The 21,572-nt window shown below is 49.0% G+C and overlaps 1 long non-coding RNA gene across 2 annotated transcripts; it reads left to right on the forward strand.

The window, feature by feature from the left end:
* The first annotated feature begins 3,394 nt into the window (after positions 1-3,394).
* Positions 3,395-21,157, forward strand: LOC134736171 (uncharacterized). Of its 2 annotated transcripts, none has more exons than XR_010119977.1 (3): positions 3,395-3,731; positions 20,126-20,327; positions 21,060-21,157. It is a non-coding gene; the product is annotated as an uncharacterized lncRNA (long non-coding RNA). The 2 variants fall into 2 exon arrangements; XR_010119978.1 differs by having other exon boundaries at positions 21,063-21,157.
* Positions 21,158-21,572: the final 415 nt, after the last annotated feature.

The following is a 21,572-nucleotide window of genomic DNA, read 5'->3' on the forward strand; positions in this document are numbered from 1 at the left end:
GAGAGGAGGTTTCTGGATGGCTACATGGGGGAAGATGGGGAGGGACAGTAGTTGAGGCTAAAGAAAACAGCTGGGACTAGGTTGAATAAAGGCTTAACTATCAGACTGGAAATAAGGACTTTACAACTTGTGGCTGACCTAGGTCTAAAGCCCAGGTGTTCCTAAAAATGGCCAGAGCTCGGGTTGGGCACGGTGGCTCATGCCTGTAATCCCAGCACTTTGGGAGGCGGGCAGATCACCTGAGGTCAGGAGTTTGAGACCAGCCTGACCAACATGGTGAAACTCCGTCGCTACTTAGAAAAAAGCTGGGTGTGGTGGTAGGTGCCTGTAATCCGAGCTACTCAGGAAGCTGAAGTAGGAGAATTGCTTGAATCCGGGAGGCGGACGTTGCAGTGAGCTGAGATCACGCCACTGCACTCCATCCTGGGCAACAGAGCAAGACTGTTTCAACAACAACAAAAAAAAAAATGGCCAGAGCTCCATGCAGAGTGTCATCCATGGAAGTGAAGACGTGGGTGCCTGTACGCTCCCCATGTCTCCTCACCCCTAGAAATCCTGCTAGTGAGAAAACGCGGTTCTCCTCCCACACTCCCAACAACTCTCCTGAAATTGCCCTCACAGGGTGCACTGCAAAGCCTCCCTGGAGCTGGGTCCAGCCAATCCTTTTCAGTCCTGATTCTTCCTGACCTTTCTGCTGCCTTCCACATTCTGACCTTGACCCACACTGTTCCTTCCCAGTGGCTCCTCTGTCCCTCTGTGTGTCTCCCCTTCCTGGGGCCACAACTGTACCTTAGAAGTGGGTGGCCTCCCAGTGTCTGTGCTGGGTCCTCTCCTGGCTCTATGATCCATGCTGTACAACTTCTTCCATTCTTGTGGCTGCAGAGACCACTTAGAGCTGGGACTTCTAACCTTCTGCTTCCCGCCAGCTTCAGACCCAGTGATCCAGTGGCTGGACCTTCACCTCCAGGCTTCCCCATGGGCCCTTAGACTCAGACACATCCCAAACCAGATTTATCCTCTTCCCGTCATTACGATGCACACAGCTCTTTCCCATTCAGTCTCCCCGTGAGGACCGGATTCCTAGCCACATTGAAGGCAGAACGAAACAGGCTCGGAGAAGGGCAGCTCGGAGTCACACAGGTGAATCCACCTAACTCCAACTCCACACCGTTTGATTAGGACTCAGGATGGGGCAATACTTTTTGCCTCTGACCCCCCAGGCCTCTCGGGGCCAGGGCAGTAAATGTTGACCAGATCGATTTCCGCCACGCCTGGAAGTCAGCGGTCAGCTGCTGACCACACTGTCAATTATTCAGGCTCCCTGGGATTTCACCAAGAGCCACGGTTTAACTAAAACACAGCTCCATTGTCCTCACACCCCCAACTTGCCCTCAGAGGCCTGGGTGCGGGTGGACAGCCAGGGCACCTCCCCAGGCAGCCAAGCACACATCTGCCCCAGCCCCTCGCTCCCCTTCCCAGCTCACAGATCAGACTGGGGCTTCCTGGTCCTCAAATCCCTTGGAGGAGGTCCTGGGCTGAAAGGGCTGAAGCCCTGAGGGCAGAACTGGGACCAGACACCAGAAGTTACCTAAGGCAGGTTTCGGTTCCGTTCTGCTGTTCTGCAAGACCCAGACTTTTTTTTTGTTTTGTTTTGTTTTTTTTTGAGATAGAGTCTCTGTTGCCCAGGCTGTGATGCAGTGTTACGACCTCCCAGGTTCAAGCAATTCTCCTGCGTCAGCCTCGTGAGCGGTTGAGACCCAGACTTTTCTTATTACCAGACAAAAACAGACACTCTGGGAGGCAGGGAGCTAGTCATCCACACAGGTGTGTGACACTCTGGGCGGACTGTCATTAGGAAGACTATCCGTGGGGATAGTCAAGGGCTGTTGATGGTAACAACTAGATTTTTGAACGTGCTTTACAATTCACAGTGCTAGCGGGGCCTTGCGGCTCATGCCTGTAATCCCAACAATTCGGGAGGCTGAGGTGGGTGGATGGCTTGAGCCCAAGAGTTCAAAACCAGCCTGAGCAACATAGTGGGACCCCATATCTATAAAGATATTTAAAGATTAGCTGGATGTGGTGGTGCATGGCTGTGGTCCTGGCTACCTAGGAGGCTGAGGTGGGACGATCGCTTGAACCCAGGAGGTTGAGGCTGAAGTGAGCTATGATCCTGCCACTGTACTCCAGCCTGGGTGACAGAGCGAGACCCTGTCTAAAAAAAAAAAAAAAAACACACAATGCTCTCAATGGCATACGTCATCTTGCAGCCTCACGTCTTTTTTGGAACAAGGTGGTGCATAAATAAAGACACATTCATTCGACAGTCATTACTGAGCTTGCCAGGCACTTTGCTAGGTGCTGCAAAGTAAGGTAAGAATACAGATTTGACCCTGGCCTCGGGTGATAACAGTTCTGAATGCCACTAGTAAAGGGGCCTGCCACGTGTCAGGGATGGCAGGTACTAAATACTCCATGTGCCTCAACACACATTATCCTTACAACAATGCTGACAAGCAGCTGCTGGCATTGCCTCCATTTTCTTTTTTTTTTTTTTTTTTTGTTGAGACTAGGTCTCACTCTGGGCTAGAGAGTGCAGTGATGCAATCATGGCTCACTGCAGCACTGACCTCCCAGGCTCAAGTGATCCTCCAGCCTCAGCCTCCTGAGTAGCTGGGACCACAGGTATGTGCCACCATGTCTGGCTAATTTTTGTATTTTTAGTAGACATGGGGTTTCACCAGGTTGCCCAGGCTGGTCTTGAACTCCTGGGCTCAAGTGATCTGTCTGCCTCAGCCTCCCAAAGTGCTGGGATTACAGGTGTGAGCCACCGTGCCCAGAGTGTTATCTCCATTTTAGACAAGGAAAGATTTTACAGATGAGGCACAGAGAGGTACAAAGAGATGCCCAAGTTCACACAGCCTGTGTAAACGGAGCAGAATTTGAGCCCAGGCATCGGATTTCAAGCCCCTGCTCTCAGCCTCTGCTCAAAGTCTTGTGAAGGAGGTGGGTAGACGTTAGGTAGATGATCACATAAGTAAGATCTGATGACAGAACCATGGAGGAAAGATCACAGGGAGTATAACAGGGAGGACTGATCTATCCAGGATGTGGGTTGCGGGAGGGGGTGGGAGTCAGAGAATAATTAGAAGGGTCCTTTAAGCTGAAGTCTTCATGAAGAGGAGTTTGCTGGGGGAAGGGCTCAGGAAAGGCACATTCCAAGCAGTGAGAACTGCATGTGTAGAGACCCTGAGGCTTCAGCCCTGTCACCAGGACCCCCTCGGAGCCTGGCCACCGGGAGCCGGCAGCCAGTGGCACAGGGCTGCGCCTCGGCTGAGCCCACTTCCTCTCTGTCTGCCAGCTTTATTTTTAGATCTCTTACTTTCCGATGCCATGAGTGAGCCAGCAAGGTCTGGGCCTTCCTCATCAGATTGTTTATGTTCTACCCCATCGGTGTCTCTATCACGGCCCCTCCCCTCCCAGGCGTGATCTGCAGGCCTGATTGCAAGCCCTGGTTTCTTCTCTGATGTTGTTATTGACTATTCCACTCCTCTGACTGGGGCCACTGGGTCTCCCCACCTCACCCTTCTGCCTGCTTTCTCTCCTTCTTCCCATCAGCTCAATTCCACTCCACTCCAACGATCCTATCTGTGCCAGACACTGGGCTGAGTGCTGACAAGACAGACCTAAATGACACAAGGGTCTTTGGCATCACGTGTGCTAGAATCCAGGTAAGCATGGATGATTCATAGTGCAAACTGAGACAGGTGTGAAAGTGAAAGGGGTGCTATTAATAATGATTGGTTATTAATAATGCCAGCACCACAGTGCAAGCCCAGGCAACTGAGAAACGTGATCACCCGAGTTCATCAGGACAGAAAAATGAGGAGAGATTTGTCCAATGGAGGACAAGTGGAAGGGAGTCTTGGCAGCGGGGAGCAGCATGTGTAAATATTTGGCAAGTGTGGGGGAGAATGGTGAGTTCGTGGTGGCAATAACCTGAGACATGGGTCTTCATATCCCAATCCTGAGCCATGGAGAAAGGAAGGAAGGAGAGTCCAGCTGGATTCCAGGTGGGGAAATGTGGACAGTTTAATATGACTCGCACAGGGTGGCAAAAACCTTGCAGTTCTGCCACCCCTGAGTCCATGGCAGGCATCACTAATTGATCACCGCATTCTCCTTCCCGCTGAACCCTGATTCAACCTCACAGTCCTCAACACAGTGCTCTGGGGCCAGTCACTACGAGCTGTCACACTGTGTGTACCTAGCTGGAGATGAGGGTGGAGATCACATCAAGAGAAGCCTAGAATTTGAGAGTGAGAAGTTGAAAGATGATTCTCTGGGTAATAGGGAGCCATCAGATGTGAAGGGGAGTGATGAAACTAAGACTAAGGCTTAGGAAGGCCAGTGGAGGGGAGGAACTTGGGCAGGGAAACTAGTGAGACCCGTGCCGACGTCCAGGCCATGAACCTGAACCTGAACCAGGAGCAGAGAAGTAGGTCTGGTGACCGAGGAGATGTTGTGAGGCAGGGAAAAGGAGAGGACAGTTAGGGTGACTCCCTGACTTCCGGATGCCTGGCCCTGTGTCTGGGAAGATGCTGTGGGCGAGGCTGGTGTAAAGGCACCATGGGAGGTCCTGATAGGAATCTTCTGTTGCAGAGGTCACCAGTGAGAGCCACCCTGAGACTCTGTCCCCCAGGGGGAGAAAGGCCAAATCGATCTGGTTGAGCTTTACCCTGAGAGACACCAGAATTTGCACACATACACCTTTTCAGACATAAAAATGTCTTCTCTACCCCTCAGAACTCTGCAGAGGAGGGGAGACTTGATCTGCTGATCAAGTCTGGGGGTGACTGTAAGAAGCGGGGGGACTCACGTGTCATTCCCTGGCCGGACATCTGCTCAGCCCCAGGGCCACCAGATGGGGTTGTGGAGAGCAGCGCCAGTGAAAGGCCCCTGGGGTTCTGGTTCCTGGGAGACACAGGGGTCTGGGAGCAGAGGCTATGGAAGGTAAGACTTGGGGGCTGCAGATTCTTGAACCCATGCTTGAACTCTCTCAGCATGGGTCCAAGAATCTCAACATAAGGGAGGGGTGTGGCACAGGGGCTGGCCAAGGATTAACTGGAAGGTGTCGCTTGTCTGGGGAGAAACCACCAGTGCCTGAGGAAGGGGCCTGGAATTGAGTCCCTGATCAGTGGGTCCTATAGGGGCCTTCACCTACAACCGCCAGGTGCCAGGCTTTGAGCCCAGCCCACCATAGCCATGGCTCACAGAAGGGGAACCACACAGTCTTCTAGCCAAGGGTCAGTCCAGAGACAGCTGTGTCCTTCTTTCTTCTCCTCAAGCCCCAACCCTAGGGGTGAGCCCAGAGAAGGGGTGTGTTTGTGTGACCTCTGAACTCCCCAAAACACACACACATTCACACTTCAAGCCCTTAGAGCTCCCAGCCCAGCTTGCCTTGCAGAGGAAGAAGAAAATTTTGAGACAAATCTGAGCCTGAAGGCTTTTGTTGTTGTTGTTTGTTTTGTTTTGTTTATTTGTTTTTGAGGCAGAGTTTTGCTCTTGTTGCCCAGGCTGGCATGCAATGGCGTGATCTCGGCTCACTGCAACCTCTGCCTCCTGGGTCTGCGATTTTCTCGCCTCAGCTTTTCTCTCCCCTCAGCCTCCCGAGTAGCTGGGATTACAGGCGCCTGCCACACGCCCAGCTAATTTTTGTATTTTTAGTAGAGACAGGGTTTCACCATGTTGACCAGGCTGGTCTCAAACTCCTGACCTCAGGTGATTTGCCCCCCTCGGCCTCCCAAAGTGCTGGGATTGCAGGGATGAGCCACCACGCCCAGCCTCAGCCTGAAGTTTTAAAATTACCGGGTCTTAACTAGAATAAGACTGTTCCTATAGCCAAAACCATCTGAAAGAAATGGAACCCAGGTATAGTCAAAGACATATAACTCCCAGCCAGGCAGAGGGCTTCATAGAGTCCTGTTGGTGGCAGTTACTGGAAAAATAAAATTGTGTCATAACTGGAAACCTAAGAGCTAAAGGTCCTCAGCTGATTATAAAGTAAATACAAAAGCAAGAGTGGATTTGAAGGGGGAAAGATTGTTGGAGAAAAGGATGGAATGAGGTTTTATTGAGAGGTTTTAGACAGAGGGACCCAGGAAGGTCTGACACCGTCTTTCCCTTCACTCTTCTCTATGCAGTCCCCAAGGAGCCAGCTCTGCAGGGAACAGAGTATTGAAGGAAACAGGTCCCTGTGCTGTTGGCTGGGTTTCTGTCCTCTGCCCCATGCCCTCCCTAGGTTGACTTAAAGCTCAGGGTGACCTCTCCCTCCAAGGCCAAACCAAATCTCAGGATCCCCTCACCTTGCGTTTTCCCGGGGAGCGGGGGCCATGGCTTCTGCAGCATGGTGCGAAGGCAGCCGAGAGGGAGAGCCCAGATTGGATGGCAAGGAAGGAGAGCAGCAGCATGAGGCAGGGAGGCGCGAGGCCAAGGGTGGGGTCGGATTCCTGGGAAGCTGGCTCAGACAGGGGGCTTGAGGCGCGTGGCTCTCCCCTTTGCGGGCGGGGACTGGGGGAGGAAGAAAGGAGCGCTTGTCACCTTTTGCTCCCTATCCCCAGGGCAGCAGAAGAATTCAATTTGGGACCCCCTGAATTTGAGGGTCTGTGGCACAGCATGGGGTGAAGGATGCCAGATCAGGGGCTCCCAGGAGAGAACTCAGGGAAGAAGCTGGAACTCTGGGAGTCATCAGGATGCAGGTGACACTGCAAGCCTCGGAGGGAGAGCATAGAGGGAGAGAAGTGGCAGCAAGAAGAACAAACGGAGCCTGGGAGAAGCCGACACCGAGGGAAGGGAGGAAAGCTAGGAACTCACCTAAGAGCCCCGCAGCTGCCAGATCCGGCTCCTGGCTGTCTTCCTGGCCAGACCTACCCTCTGGCAGCAGACAAGATGCATCTCTCCCCAAGCCTGCTGCTCTGGGAAACCTAATGGCTTTTGAGTCTGCCCAGGTGGGCAGAGGGACAAGTTTACCTCCCTGCTTCCTGCCATCTCCCTTTTCCTGGCTCTGGCTGCTGCTCCGGCCGTCTCTGAGGCAGTCCCTCCAGGCCCATGCTGCCCTCCCATTCCAGGTCCAGCGTTCCAGACTTTCTCCTCATCAGAGTTTACCAGCCTGGTCTCATTCCCTCCTCCCTGTCCCTTGCCAAGTTCTGCCTGGCTCCCTGCCCCTGTCTTCCCTTCTCCTTAGAACAGGAGCCAATTGAGGCCTGTCTTCAGAGTCAGCTCCACGCCAAGCCCTGGGACCCTTCCATTAATGGCAGCAAAGCCAGCCCAGGATCTGGGAGCCAGCATCAAGGACCCTCCCCTTAGAAGTTCATTTGACTGTCCTTATGCCCCAGTACCGATAAGAAGGTTTTTGCCTTCAGAAACTGAGACCCAAGGACTCCAAGCCTCTCTCTGGCCTTTTCCTTATATATATCATCAGCCCACCCCATGCCAAACATACCCTAGATCCTCCAACTCCAGCCCAAGGGGAGGCATGGGGGCGTAGAGGGGTAGCTGATATTCCCAGGGTTTGGGGCATCAGTTTACCATCTTTGTGTAACCCATTTGTCAGCTGGGGCCTCCCTTCCTCTTGACTATCTCAAAAATATCAGTTCAAATGCATATTTCACACCCTATGGAAGTGCAACGCTGTCCCCAATATTTCGGAGACTTCTGGAATGGCTTGTCTTTTCACACTCCCGTCTGCATCAGAGCTGCGGCTTCTGCTAAATTCGTTTAGTGTCTGGCTTGGGCCGCTGACCCAGGCCTGCTGTTTCATTTTGACACAGCTCTAACTGAGACGTGGAACTCAGCCAGCACCTTCCTCTATTTCACCAGAAACCCATCTCAGAAGGTATTTGTGTATAAAGCAGGCAGAGGGAGATTTAGGGAGGTCAGAAGGATGGTTTTAAGAAGTGCTGCAATTCATATACCTTCCAACGAACAGTGGACAATCCTGTTCTTAAAAGTTCTTTTGTGGCCGGGTGCGGTGGCTCACGCCTGTAATCCCAACACTTTGGGAGGCCAAGGTGGGCAGATCACTTGAGGTCAGGAGCTCGAGACCAGCCAGGCCAACATGGCAAAACCCCATCTCCACTAAAAACACAAAAATTAGCTTGGTGTGGTGGCAGGTGCCTGTAATCCCAGCTACTCAGGAGGCGGAGTCAGGAGAATCGCTTGAACCTGGGAGGCAGAGGTTGAAGTGATCTGAGATCGCACCACTGCACTCCAGCCTGGGCAACAGAGCGAGACTCCATCTCAAAAAAAAAAAAAAAAAAGATAAAACATAAATAAAAGTTCTTTTGTTAACTCCCTCTTCAGGAAGTTTTCCCTGGCACCTTTACCTCCCATGGCACCGCAACTCCCAGCCTCCTCAGGCTTTTTCCTTCATCCTTTGTGCATCTCTCTCCCTTGAGAGGCAAGACAGTGTCGTGGTTAAATGCAAGCGTTCTGCTCCCACATGGCCTGACTGTGAACCTGGCTCTGCTTTTTTTTTTTTTTTTTTGAGACAGAGTCTCACTCTGTTGCCCAGGCTGGAGTGCGGTGACTCAATCTCCGCTCACTGCAACCCCCCTCCTCCTGGGTTCAGGTGATTCTCCTGCCTCAGCCTCCTGAGTAGCTGGCATTACAGGCACCTGCCACCACGCTCAGCTAATTTTTTATATTTTTGGTAGAGATGAGATTTCACTGTGTTGGCCAGGCCGGTCTTGAACTCCTGACCTCGTGATCCGCCCGTCTCAGCCTCCCAAAGTGTTGGGATTACAGGCGTGAGCCATCGCGCCCGGCCTGGCTCTGCATTTTGTCAGTTGTGTGATCACAGGAGAGTTACCTAACCTCTCTGAACCTTAATCGCATCTGCAAGTGAGGATAATAAAAGTTGAAGATAGTAGGTTGGTGGTGAGGATTTCGTAAAAGAGCTATGGGAAACACTTAGCAGAGCGCCAGCTCTATCATGTTAGCTGTTGTTGTTGTTCACCCCTTCAAATTCTTCCCATACCCTTTCCCAAATCCTGCCCGTCTTTGCCTATTCGAACCCATGAAGAGGCAGCGTGTGGGGGCTCACACTTGTAATCCCAGCACTTTGCGAGGCCAAGGCAAGAGGATCATTTAAGGCCAGAAGTTTAAGACCAGCCTAGGCAACATTGCAAGACCTGCCTCTCTCTCTCTCAAATTATATATGTAATATATAATTATAATAATATTTATATTATTATAATTATATTATGTATATTTATAATTATATTTTATGTAATATTTATATTTTATATAATATTTATATAATTATTTATAATATATATTATAAATAATTAATATAATAAAATTATATTAAATATGTTATAGATTATATATTATATCATATTAAATATGTTATCTGTATAAAACATATTTAATATAATTTTATAATATATAAATATATATATTATTTTAAAATACAAGCCCATGAAGAGCTCAGAAACAGGAGGTTTCATTGCACAGGACTGGCCCTCCTTGTTGAGGTTGTAAAGGGGCTCTGTCACTGTCACATGCAAATGGGCTTGACAGGGACTTCACATTCGTGGACACTAAAAACATGTCATGCCCTTCCTTCCTCTTTCTCTGCACCTTCCAACCCCCATCCCCACAGCGTTGAAAGCAAACAGCCTTGACCAACAGCAGGGGAATCGGCCTGGACTTTGCCAAACTATTAGGAAAGAGGTGCTGTCTTTCAGGGGTTTTTATGTAAGCCTGGAGTTACTGGCGGCCATCTTTTCTACCTTATGGGAAAAACCTAACAAATAATGAAGCCAACACAAAGAAAAAAAAAAAGAAGTGTCTTTTTTTTTTTTTTTTTTTTCTGAGATAGGGTCTCATTCTGTCACTCACACTGGAGTGCAGTGGCAAGATCATAGCTCTTTGCAGGCTTGAACTCCTGGGCTCAAGTGACCCTCATGCCTCAGCCTCCCAAGTACCTGGAACTACAGCCATGAGCCACCACCGCATTCAGCTAAAAGACAATATCTTGGTGATATCATTTGAAGCCCTAGATCCAGCCATACCTGAATTCATCCCCTGAGTTTTCCAATTATATGAACCAATACATTCCCCTTTTCTTGTTTAAACTAATTTAATCTGAGTTCCTGTCATGTAAAAATTGAATGAATCTTGACTAATAGAGAATTTCAACTAAAAATGGAGGTTATTATAAAGCAAAGGGGAAAGTCACATGGACTCCTACTATAGGAAGAATAACCAGAAGTCACAGGAATGAGAAGGTTGCTTCTGCCTCCATTTCTCTCTCTCTCTCTCCCTGTCTCCATTCTTCCTCCACACAATCTCCCATTTCTGCTTTTCTCTGCATATCTGGTCCTTTTTCTCGCCTCTGCAGACCAGGGTTTCTGCTGATCCATTGGCTCATCTAGAAAAGGTCCCAGGGCTGACTGTCATTGGCCCAGACAGGGTCACATGACCCCCTTGACCTACTGCAATCCACGTACTTACCTCTGTATCTGAGGATTGGGGTCAGGCCCACCTAAGTCAAACAGACTAAGATAGGGTGAAGAATCCTTTAAAAAAAGAAATCACAGGGCCGTTTTCAGAATGATGGGGAAAGAATCCAAATAGGCAAAAGCAACAGGTGATCACTCCCGGAGCTCAGTGAATTTCTGTTTTATGACCAACCAAGCCCTGACTAAGCACAGGCCCAGCACCTGGAACCAGGGGAGTGGCTCCAAAGGAAACTTGCAGCTGTGGCAACAGGTCCTGGGAGCTGGTTTTGCTTAGGCTTTCTTTAATATCATCGTCAATCGGCCAGGCACAGTGGTTCACGCCTGTAACCCCCGGAACTCTGGGAGGCCGAGGCAGGTGGATCACGAGGTCAACAGATTGAGACCAATATGGTGAAACCCCATCTCTACTAAGAATACAAAAAATAGCCAGGGGTGGTGGTGCACGCCTGTAGTCCCAGCTACTCGGGAGGCTGAGGCAGGAGAATCGCTTGAACCAGGAGGCGGAGGTTGCAGTGAGCCGAGATTGTGCCACTGCACTCCAGGAGGTGGAGGTTGCAGTGAGCTGAGATTGTGCCACTGCACTCCAGCCTGGTGACAGAGCGAGACTCTGTCTCAAAAAAAAATAAAAATAAAAATAAAAATAAAAAATAATCTTCACCAATCACACCACATTGCCAGAGGGAAACTGGTTCTGACTTTGACCATAACATGCAACCCATCTGTGGCATCATTTGAGTTGTAAATGCCACATTACATGAATTTTTTTGTGGGGAATTCCATTACACGGAATATTGTCTCCTAGGTCCTGCTGTGAGCTGTGAGCTCCACAGTAGAGAAAACCCAAGGCGCTAGGAGAGATCTAGTGGCAGCGTGTTACTGTGACAGGCTCCAAGCCCTCTGATGTATGCCAGCTTCCCTGGTGTAAAGGACCTCATCGGGGTATCTGCTTGGCCCTGAGTGACTCCCTCAACCATTGCCCACTCCCTTTCTCAGAGTTGGGCTCCTGGCAGCTATGTTTGTACAACATGGCCCTTGGTTGTAGCTGATTATCCAGTGTGGACTTCTGACTCAAGCTCAATCAGCCATTGTCACTTCTCTGGAATTTAAGACTTCGATAGAGGAAGCGTCCTTCTCTCCACGGGGCTGGAGTATGCGGACTAGGGGTTGTGGGCAGCCACGACCCCCTTGCCCATCCCCTGGGCAGGGCTGAGAAGAAGAGCAAGCTGGTCCCAGCCCTTTGGAAGGTTGTGGGTCCTTGGTGGAAGTAGCTCTGAAATGAAAGCACCTGGGAATCTTTGGGGCCTGAAGATCCGTGTACTTTGGGATGGGGGAGCCCTGAGCCACCAGAGGAGCAACAGTGAGACAGGGAGGCAGATTCAGAGGATTCTAGACGAAGCAGCTTTAATGCAGGGCGGCAGAGGGAGGCTGGGTGTCCCAGCAACTTTCCTGGCGAGAGTTTGGGAATCAAAGACCTTGGCCATTGGTAACCCTTGCCCTTGGCCCACAAGTTCCAGGGAAGCAAAACTTTCATTAGTAGCCACAATAATGGCTACGTTAATTATCAATAATTATCAATAATTAATATTATTTTGTACCAATACAGCCTGTTATACCTTCCAAAGCGTATCCACCTCCACAATCTCATTTGCTCCTTTGCCATCTATATTGGGAAAAGATGTATTTTTTTTAATTTTTAAATTTTGGTTAGAGACAGAGTCTCGCTCTATCACCCAGGCTGGAATGCAGTGGTGCGATCACAGCTCACTGCAGCCTCGACCTCTCAGGCTCAAGTGATCGTCCTGCCTAAGCCTCCCAAGTAGCTGGGACCACAGACACACACCACCACACCTAGCTAATTTTGTATTTTTTGTGGAGATGGGGGTCCCCCTATGTTGCCCAGGCTGGGCTCGAACTTCTGGGCTCAAGCTATCCTCCCACCTTGGCCTCCTGAAGTGCTGGGATTGCAGGCATGAGCCACAGCAGCTGGCTGTGAGAAAGACGTATTATGTTCTAAGAGTTGCCATGGGAGCCAGGTGCGGTGGCTCAGGTCTGTAATCCCAGCACTTTGGGAGGCTGAGGCGGGCGGATCACCTGAGATCGGGAGTTTGAGACCAGCCTGACGAATGTGGAGAAACCCTGTCTTTACTAAAAATACAAAATTAGCCAGGCACAGTGGCGCATGCCTGTAATTCCAGCTACTCGGGAGGCTGAGGCAGGAGAATTGCTTGAACCCAGGAGGCGGAGGTTGCAGTGGGCTGAGATCGCACCACTACACTCCAGCCTGGGCAACAAGAGCGAAACTCCGTCTCAAAAAAAAAAAAAAGGAATTGCCATGCCCACAGCCCCTTCTAGAAAAAAGCTACCCATGTACCCACCCCTTGCACACTGGATTAAGGTAGGGGCTTGTTGCAAAGGCAGCCACCCCACGAACAGGGTAGTGACTTCTGAGGCAGCACTGCAGGTGTATGGGTGACCAGCTGAGCCCACACAGCCTCTGTGGCAGAGTTTGAGAGTGAGCCTCTGGAGAGAGGCAGGACTCTGGTTTCCCCAATGCAGAAGCCAAATGACATAGACAGAAGGTAGCAAGAGGAAGCTAAGAATAAATGAGAAGTAGAGGCAGAAGTCAGGAGGTGGGATGAAGGTAGGATAGAGACATTAGTGGACAGGGGAAGGACCCATGGCCCCATCTGGGCCATGGAGGTGGAGGAGCTGATGGAGGGGCCCTAGAGCAGAGAATGCCTCTGGCAGGTGGCACCCCAAAGCCTGGAGGACACTAGAACAGCACTGGCCCCTGAAGGATGTTCCTGGTCCTGAACACCATTCTGAGCTCCAGAGAGAGTAGCCAGGTGGCTTAGCTTCCTGTCCTCTGATGACCTTGGCCATCCTCAACAGCAGCCACCGGAGTGGTCTGTATTCCTTAATGCAGCCACACGTACCCCAAACAATGTCTGACTCAGCAGAGCGAGGCCGCTCCTGGCCAGTGTCAGCACAACTCAGCAAGGTCCTTCCTCTCGTCTGTCCCTGCACCCTCTCTTCCCCAGAGGGGGCACTGTCAGGGGCTGACTGCAGGAATGACCCTTCTGCAATGCAGTGGCATCAGTTGAGGCGTCACCTGCCTTCAGCCTGGACAGTGCAAGGATATGTCCCAGGAGAGATGAGCAACACCTTGATTAGTAGCTGAGCAAATTAAATCAAAGCATGGTGAAAAAATCCTCCCTCCCTCTCCCTCCCCTCCCTCCCTCCCTCCCTCCCTCCCTCCCTCCCTTCCTTCCTTCCTTCCTTCCTTCCTTCCTTCCTTCCTTCCTTCCTTCCTTCTTTCCTTCCTTCTCACCCAAGGGAGTATGCTGAAATCAGGGGAGAGCAGCCCTGAGAGGTGAGAGCTCCTGGAAAAATGTCAAATGCCCTAAGCCAGAGATGGGGGTCAAAAAGTGTTTTCATCTGGAACCTCCTGATGTCAGGTAGCAAAGAATGGGGAGCCCAGGCCCCTTTCAGCATGCAACCCTCTAGGTCCCACAGGCCAGAGGACAACCTGAAGACTTTTAGCAGGGAAATGACATGCCTGGTTTCAGGAAAATGGATTGGAAAGAGGTCAAAGGAGCCAGGGAGGTGAATTAGGAAATTGGAACCAACATCTGGAAGTGAGGTGAGCAAGAAGAAACAGGTTTCTGTCCTAGAACTTTTAGTTCCTGCCTGGGAGATAAACAATAAGCAAGTCAACAATACACTTATACAATGTGTCCAGGGAACAATAAGCCTGTACGAAATACTACTGTAAGAAAAAATAAAGCAGAGCCGGGGGCTAGAGAACAGTGGGGACAGAGTGACTGGTGCAGAGACTGTCAAAAATAAAGATACGTTCAACGAATGGCTGAGTCTCGCACTTTGATAAACACTGCTTTTCTCTTTACATCATGAATTATGTTGTCTCGGTTTAGGTTTTAACTCTATAGGCTTCTCTTGTTCCCTGGGACTAAGGTATTTTCTACTTTTTCCTTTTTTAAGAATCAGCAGCTTGAAAGATAGCATGTTTCTATATTATTCAGGAATGTCACATTTGATATGGCCACTGGATACGCTTGACTTCTTTATTTATGATTTCTGGCACATTTCCTTTGAGGACGCTCAGAATAGCTTCTGATCCGGCTCACTCACAGAAACGGTGAAATCAAATCTTCCTGTACTAACCCTGAGAGTAAGCAACTTTCCTGATGTAAGCTGCCTCCGCCCTCCGTGAGTAAATAACTGGGTGGTCACAGCCTTCCATGAGCAGGGCCATGTCCTGATTTCCAGTGTGGCTCTCTCCACAGCAACATCTTTGACTTGCATACTGTTTTTCTGGTAAAGTGCGTTCACTTCCAGAAATCTCATCGCGATCAATAGGAGTGGTGTGCATGCTCCTAAGGCCAAATTCGGGCCATTCGCTCTTCACTAACCTCTTTATAATCCGTTAAATGTTTCTGGTCTATCCCTTGGTAATATTCAAATCAATGTTCTGACTTATTTATTCTTTGGAAGCCTCATTTATCTCTCTCAGCATCGTGCCACTTCTGTTTGCCTCTCTTGAACTTTTGCACTCTGGACAAAGCAAAGGGCTCAAAGGAGCGTTTGTTGGCTGGTGTTGGTGTGTGTATGTGTGAATGAACATGAGTGCGTGTGTGTGTGTTTGTGTGTGATACAGTTGAAAGAGCTCTGAGTTCGAAATCAAACACATTTAGATGAGAGGGACAGTTCTTTTGAGTTCCAGCTGGTAACTTTGAGCAAGTCACCTCTTGGGGCCTCAGTTTCCACACCCATAAAGCAAAAATATAGGTAGATATCCAAAAGACATGTAAACATATGTACATACAGCAAAAACTTGTACATGGGCCAAGTGCAGTGGCTGTCACCTGTAATCCCAGCACTTCAGGGGACTGAGGCTGAGGCAGGGGGATCACTTGAGCGCAGGAGTTTGAGACCAGCCTGGGCAACATCGCAAGACCCTGTCTCTAATAATAATTTAATAACACTTGTACATGAATATTCATGGCAGTTTTTTTTTTTTTTTTTTTTTTTTTTAGGAGTGGGGTCTCTCTCTGTCACCCAGGCTGGAGTGCAGTGATGTAATCATAGCTCACTGCAGCCTTGAACTCCTGGGCTTAAGTGATCCTCCTGCCTTGGTCTCCCAAAGAGTTGGGATTACAGGCATGAGCCACCATGTGCAACTGGCTTTTAAAATTATAAACCAAAGCCGGAAACCAATTAAATGTTCATTGCCTGATGAATGGATAAATAAAAGGTGTTACATCCATACTGTGGAATATTATTCATTCAGAAAAATGGATGAAATACTAATATAGGCTACAATATTACGCTAAGTGAAAAAAGCCTTGTAAACATTATGCTAGCTGGGCACGGTGCTCGCGCCTATAATCCCAGCACTTTGGGAGGCTGAGGTGGGCAGATCACCTGAGGTGAGGAGTTCGAGACCAGCCTGGCCAACATGGCAAAACCCCATCTCTACTAAAAATACAAAGATTTGTAGTCCCAGCTACTCAGGAGGCTGAGGCAGGAGAATCGCTTGAACCCAGGAGGTGGAGGTTGCAGTAAGCAGAGATCGTGCCACTGCACTCCAGCCTGGGCCACAAAGCAAGACTCTGTCTCAAAAAAAAAAAAAAAAAAAAAGAAAAGAAAAGTAAAGAAAAAAAAACATTATGCTAAGTGAAAAAAGCCAGACACAAAAGACCATTATGTGTTAGTTTCCCAGGGCTGCCATAACAAAGTAGCACAAACTGGCTGGCTTAAGCAACAGAAATTTATTGTCTCACAGTCCTGGAGGCTGGAAGTCTAAGATCAAGGTATCCAAAGTTGCTTCCCCTTGAGGCCTGTGAAGGAGAATCTGTTCTATGACTCATGCCTAGTTTCTGGTGTTTGCTGGCAATCTTTGGTGTTCCTTGGCGTAGAGAAGCATCACCTCAATCTCTGCTTTCATCTTCACCTGATGTTCTCCCTGTGTCTATCTTCATATCTAAATTTCCCCTTTTTTTTTTTTTTTTTACCAGACGTACTGGATTAAGACCCATTCTAATGACCCTCTCTTAAACTAAATGCATCCGCAATGACCCTGTTTTCAAATAAGGCCACATTCCGAGATACTGGTGTTAAGACTTCAATTTATGAATTTGGTAGGGGAGGGGGAGACACGATTCAACCCACAATACCACATGTTGTAAGATTCCATTTGTATAAAATGTCCAGAATAGGTAAATCCAGAGAGATAGAAAGAAGATTAGTGCTTGCCCGTGGCTGGGAAAAAGGGGAAATTGGGAATGACCGCTAATGGATACAGAGTTCATTTTTTAAAAATGTTCCGAAATTAGAACAACTATGTGAATACAGTCTGGCAAGTAAACAATACACTCATAAAATATGTTCAGGGAGGCTGGGCGTGGGGCTCATGTCTGTAATCTCAGCACTTTGGGAGGCTGAGGTGGGAGGATCACTTGAGCCCAGGAGTTTGAGACCAGCCTGGGTGACAAAATGATACCCTGTCTCTATTTAAAGCATTTAAATATTAGCCGAGTGTGGTGGTGCACACCTGTAGTCCCAGCTACTCAGGAGGCTGAGGTGGGAGGAACACTTGACCCTGGGAGGTTGACGCTGCAGTAAGTCGTGATTGCACCACTGCACTCCAGCCTGGGTGAAAGAGGGAGATCCTGTCTCAAAAAAAAAAAAAAAAAAAAAAAAACTCAGGGAGTAATAAGAGTGTAAGCAAACACAAAACAGGGCAAGTGGCTTTATTTTCTGTGGTTTCAGTTACCCATAGTCAACTGTGGTCCAAAAATATTAAATAGAAAATTCCAGGCCAGGCGTGGTGGCTCACACCTGTAATCCCAGCACTTTGGGAGGCTGAGGTGGGCAGATCACCTGAGGTAAGGAGTTCGAGACCAGCCTGGCCAACATGGTGAAAGCCCATCTCTACTAATAATACAAAAATTAGCCAGGCATGGTGGCGGGTGCTTGTAGTCCTAGCTATTTGGGAGACTGAGGCAGGAGAATCCCTTGAACCCGGGAGGTGGAGGTTGCAGTGAGCTGAGATCGCGCCACTGCACTCCAACCTGGGTGACAGAGAGAAACTCCATCTGAAAAAAAAAAAAATCCAGAAAGAAACAATTCATAAGTTTTACATTGTATTCCATTCTGAGTGGCGTGATGAAATCCTGTGTCGTCTCGGTCCATCCCACTTGGCATGCAAATCATTCCTTTGTCCAGCATCTCCATGCTGTATGAACACCCACCTGTAAGTCACTTAATAGCCGCCTTGGTTCTCAGTGCCAGTATTGATACTGCAGTGCCTGTGTTTAAGTAACCCCTTATTTTACTTAATAATGCCCGCAGAATGCAAGAGTAGTGATGCTGGCTTATTGTTAAAATTGTTCTATTTTATTATTAGTTACTGTCGTTAATCTCTTGCCATCCCCTAATTTATAAATTAAACTTTTTCTAGGTATGTACAAAGAGGAAAAAACAGAACAAGCAAGTCTAGTGATTTCTACAGTTTCAGTCATCCACTGAGGGTCTTGGAACATATTCTCTACAGATAAGGGGGACTACGATACTAAAATTCAATGAATTACACCCTGTTTTTGTTTTTGTTTTGAGATAGAGTCTTGCTCTGTTGCCCAAACTGGTGTGCAGTGGCCCAATCTCAACTCACTGCAACTTCCGCCTCTTGGACTCAAGCCATTCTCCTGCCTCAGCCTCCAGAGTAGCTGGGATTACAGGCACCCACTGCCACGCTCGACTAATTTTTGTATTTTTAGTAGAGACGGGGTTTCACCATGTTGGCCAGGCTGGTCTCAAACTCCTAACCTCAAGTGATCCTCCTGCCTTGGCCTCCCAAAGAACTGGGATTACAGGTGTGAGCCACTGCGCCCAGCAAATTACACACTTTAAATAGTTGAACTGTATGGTCTGTGGATTACATCTCATTGAAGCTGCTTTTTTTTTTTTAAGGGTGCAATGTTTACTATTCTTTTGCCATAATAAGGTCATGCAGATCACATGATATCAGGGAAATGAATGTGCTTGGAAAACTCCGCAAAGACAAAAACAATTGTAGCCTTTGGTTTTAAATTTTTAAATACTTTTTGGTATTTCCTATGTGCCTTCCACCCTAACTGCATGGAGGATTCTCTATTCATTCCAAATCTTCCTAATGTAATAAGGGAAATTCCACCTCTCCTTAAAAGCTAACTTCAACAGTCCCTGAAAGCTTAGTTTCATGTTACTTACAAAAACATCTTTCCGAAACCTGCCCTGTGATTCCTGCAAAATTTTTATCCATTCTGAACGGATGTCTCTTTTACCATTGAATTATCTCACTGCAATCTTCAGAAAGCACCTTCAAGCTTTTGCATTTTAAGAGACAAGTTTTTTTTTCCCCTGCATCTGTGCTTTTGCCCTTGCTGGATCACAGCTAGTTTTTCCCCAGACGCCAAATCAAATTTCATAAAACAGTCGGGATCTAGATAGAGGCTAACAAAATCCTTGCTCGCCCTCTGAGGCACCGCTGTGCGCCTCTGTCCATCCCTGGGTCTCAGAGGAAGCAGACAGAGGCCCCCTAGCTCCTGAGGTGTAACCCTTAGTGACCACTGTGTTTGTGGCTAGTCCACTCAGTTGCCTGTGGCCACAGAAGCAATGGGTACCCGCCTCTTACTTGTGACCTTGGCTGGGTGTCTCATGCCTGCTCCTGGGTGAACTGTGAGTTGCAGGTCTCTCAGGGAGTCTGTCTCCTGTTCTGCAGGGTGAGGGATCTCTAGGTATAAACTCCATCAAGGTGAGTAGATTGTAGGTAAACTGTGCAGTTGCCAAATCCAGCTGGAAAAATCCTAATTTATGAATCCTTCCAATGCCCTCTTCTCCCAACTGTCTGTTAGACCCTATGCTCTGGGGCCTGTTCAAACTGGGTCCCCATCCTAGCCCTCTAATCGCTTTCTGTGTGTTTGGCTGAGTTGCTGAACCGCTCTGGGGCCTGTTCAAACTGGGTTCCCATCCTAGCCCTCTAATCACTTGCTGTGTGTTAGGCTGAGTTGCTGAACCACTCTGGGGCCTATTCAAACTGGGTCCCCATCCTAGCCCTCTAATCACTTGCTGTGTCTTTGGCTGAGTTGCTGAACCTCTCTGGGCCTCAGATTCTCCAACTGTGAAAAGGAGGTAATGATCCTTTTCTCATAAGGTGTGATAAGGATGGAATTAATTTTTTTTTTGAGACAGTCTCACTCACTCTGTGGCCCAGGCTGGAGTACAGTGGCATTATCTTAGCTCACTGCAACCTCCAGCTCCCAGGTTCAAGAGATTCTCCTGCCTCAGCCTCCCAAGTAGCTGGGATTGCAGGTGTGCACCACCATGCCCAACTAGTTTTTGTATTTTTAGTAGAGACAGGGTTTCACTGTTTTGACCAGGTTGGTCTTCAACTCCTGGCCTCAAATGATCCACCCACGTTGGCCTCCCAAAGTGCTGGGATTAGGCATGAGCCACCGCTTCCGGCAAGGATGGATGAAATTTGTCTGGTATGCACTAATGTTGGCTCTCTCTCCCCATGATCCCAAATGTCCCTCCAGGAAAGCAAGATCTGACCCACAAGGTCCATCCTGGCTGGGCTGAGAGCTACGAGGCAGTGGAAAGAATACTGCACTTGGGGTCAGACCAAGTGACCTAATTTGAAGTCCCAGCTCTGGCTCGTGATCTTGTGCAGACTCGTCTAACCCACACCTTCCCGCGCCACCCGGGCTGGGGTGAAGTGAGGAGCACGTGGGATTATGGGTAAGAAACTGCTTAGAAATCTGGAAGACGGCCAGGTGCAGTGGCTCACGCCTGTAATCCCAGCACTTTGGGAGGCCGAGGTGGGTGGATCAGCTGAGGTCAGGAGTTCGAGAGCAGCCTGGCCAACATGGTGAAACCCTGTCTCTACTAAAAATACAAAAATTAGCCAGGCATGGTGGTGGGTGCCTGTAATCCCAGCTACTCAGGAGGCTGAGGCAGGAGCATCACTTGAATCTGGGAGGCAGAGTTTATTACAACAACAGAGTGAGTGAGACTCTGCCTCAAAAAAAAAAAACAAATTCATTTTATCCTTATTACACCTTATAAGAAAGGGATAATTACCTCTTTTTCTCGGTTGCAGTGAGCCGAGATCATGCCATTGCACTCCAGCCTGGGCGACAGGGTGGAGCTCCGTCTCAAAAAAGAAAGGAAAGGAAAGGGGAAGGGGAAGGGGAAGGGGAAAGGGAAAGGGAAAGGGAAAGGGAAAGGGAAAGAAAGGAAAGGAAGAAAGAAAGAAATCTGGAAGGGGCTGTGTGGCTGGGAGGGTCTACTGTCACACCTGCCCTCCCAGTGACCGTGTGGCCCAACAACCCTCATCCCGCACTTCACTCCCTGGCTGCTCCTACAGGACCCCCCACCCAGCTCCTCAAACTCACTGCTCACAGGTGGGCAGGCTCCAGGACCCTCCCTCTCTGCTGCCCCATATATCTTCCTTTCTCTACATCCTCCCAGCAGATTCAGCAGATCCTTTCCTGGCCCAAAGCAGCTTTGAAGAGCCATCGTGAGCCAATGGGCAGAGCTAATAGTCTCCTATCCTCGACTTGCAGGAGGTGAGTACAGCGCTCCCAAGGGACTGGGAGGGGCCTCTCCATCATTCCTCACTCAGCTGCTTGTTTTTTTGGCGTGGCGGGGGTCCTGGGGCAAGTTGCTTTTGCCCTCTGTGCTTCTGCCGCCTCATCTGTAAGTGAACAGTGACAGTAGCACCTACCAGTAAGTGTCTGGGTAGATTAAACAAGCGTCACGTGTAAGGAGGTTAGCTCAGAATCTGGCACATAGTTGGTTATTATTGTTGCTTATTCATTCAGCTGTTCTCATGCAGTCACTCACAGGACACCTCTCTGCTGCTGCTAGGGGCACAATGAATCAGACGGAGACCTTACCCTTGCGGAGTTCGCAGTCCAGGAGGCAGGCAGACAAGACCACAGTTGCAAGTTGATAACAGCGGGTGGCTGTTGTGGGAGCCAC

The sequence above is a fragment of the Symphalangus syndactylus genome, chromosome 3, assembly GCF_028878055.3.
Source record: "Symphalangus syndactylus isolate Jambi chromosome 3, NHGRI_mSymSyn1-v2.1_pri, whole genome shotgun sequence".
NCBI lineage: Eukaryota > Metazoa > Chordata > Mammalia > Primates > Hylobatidae > Symphalangus > Symphalangus syndactylus.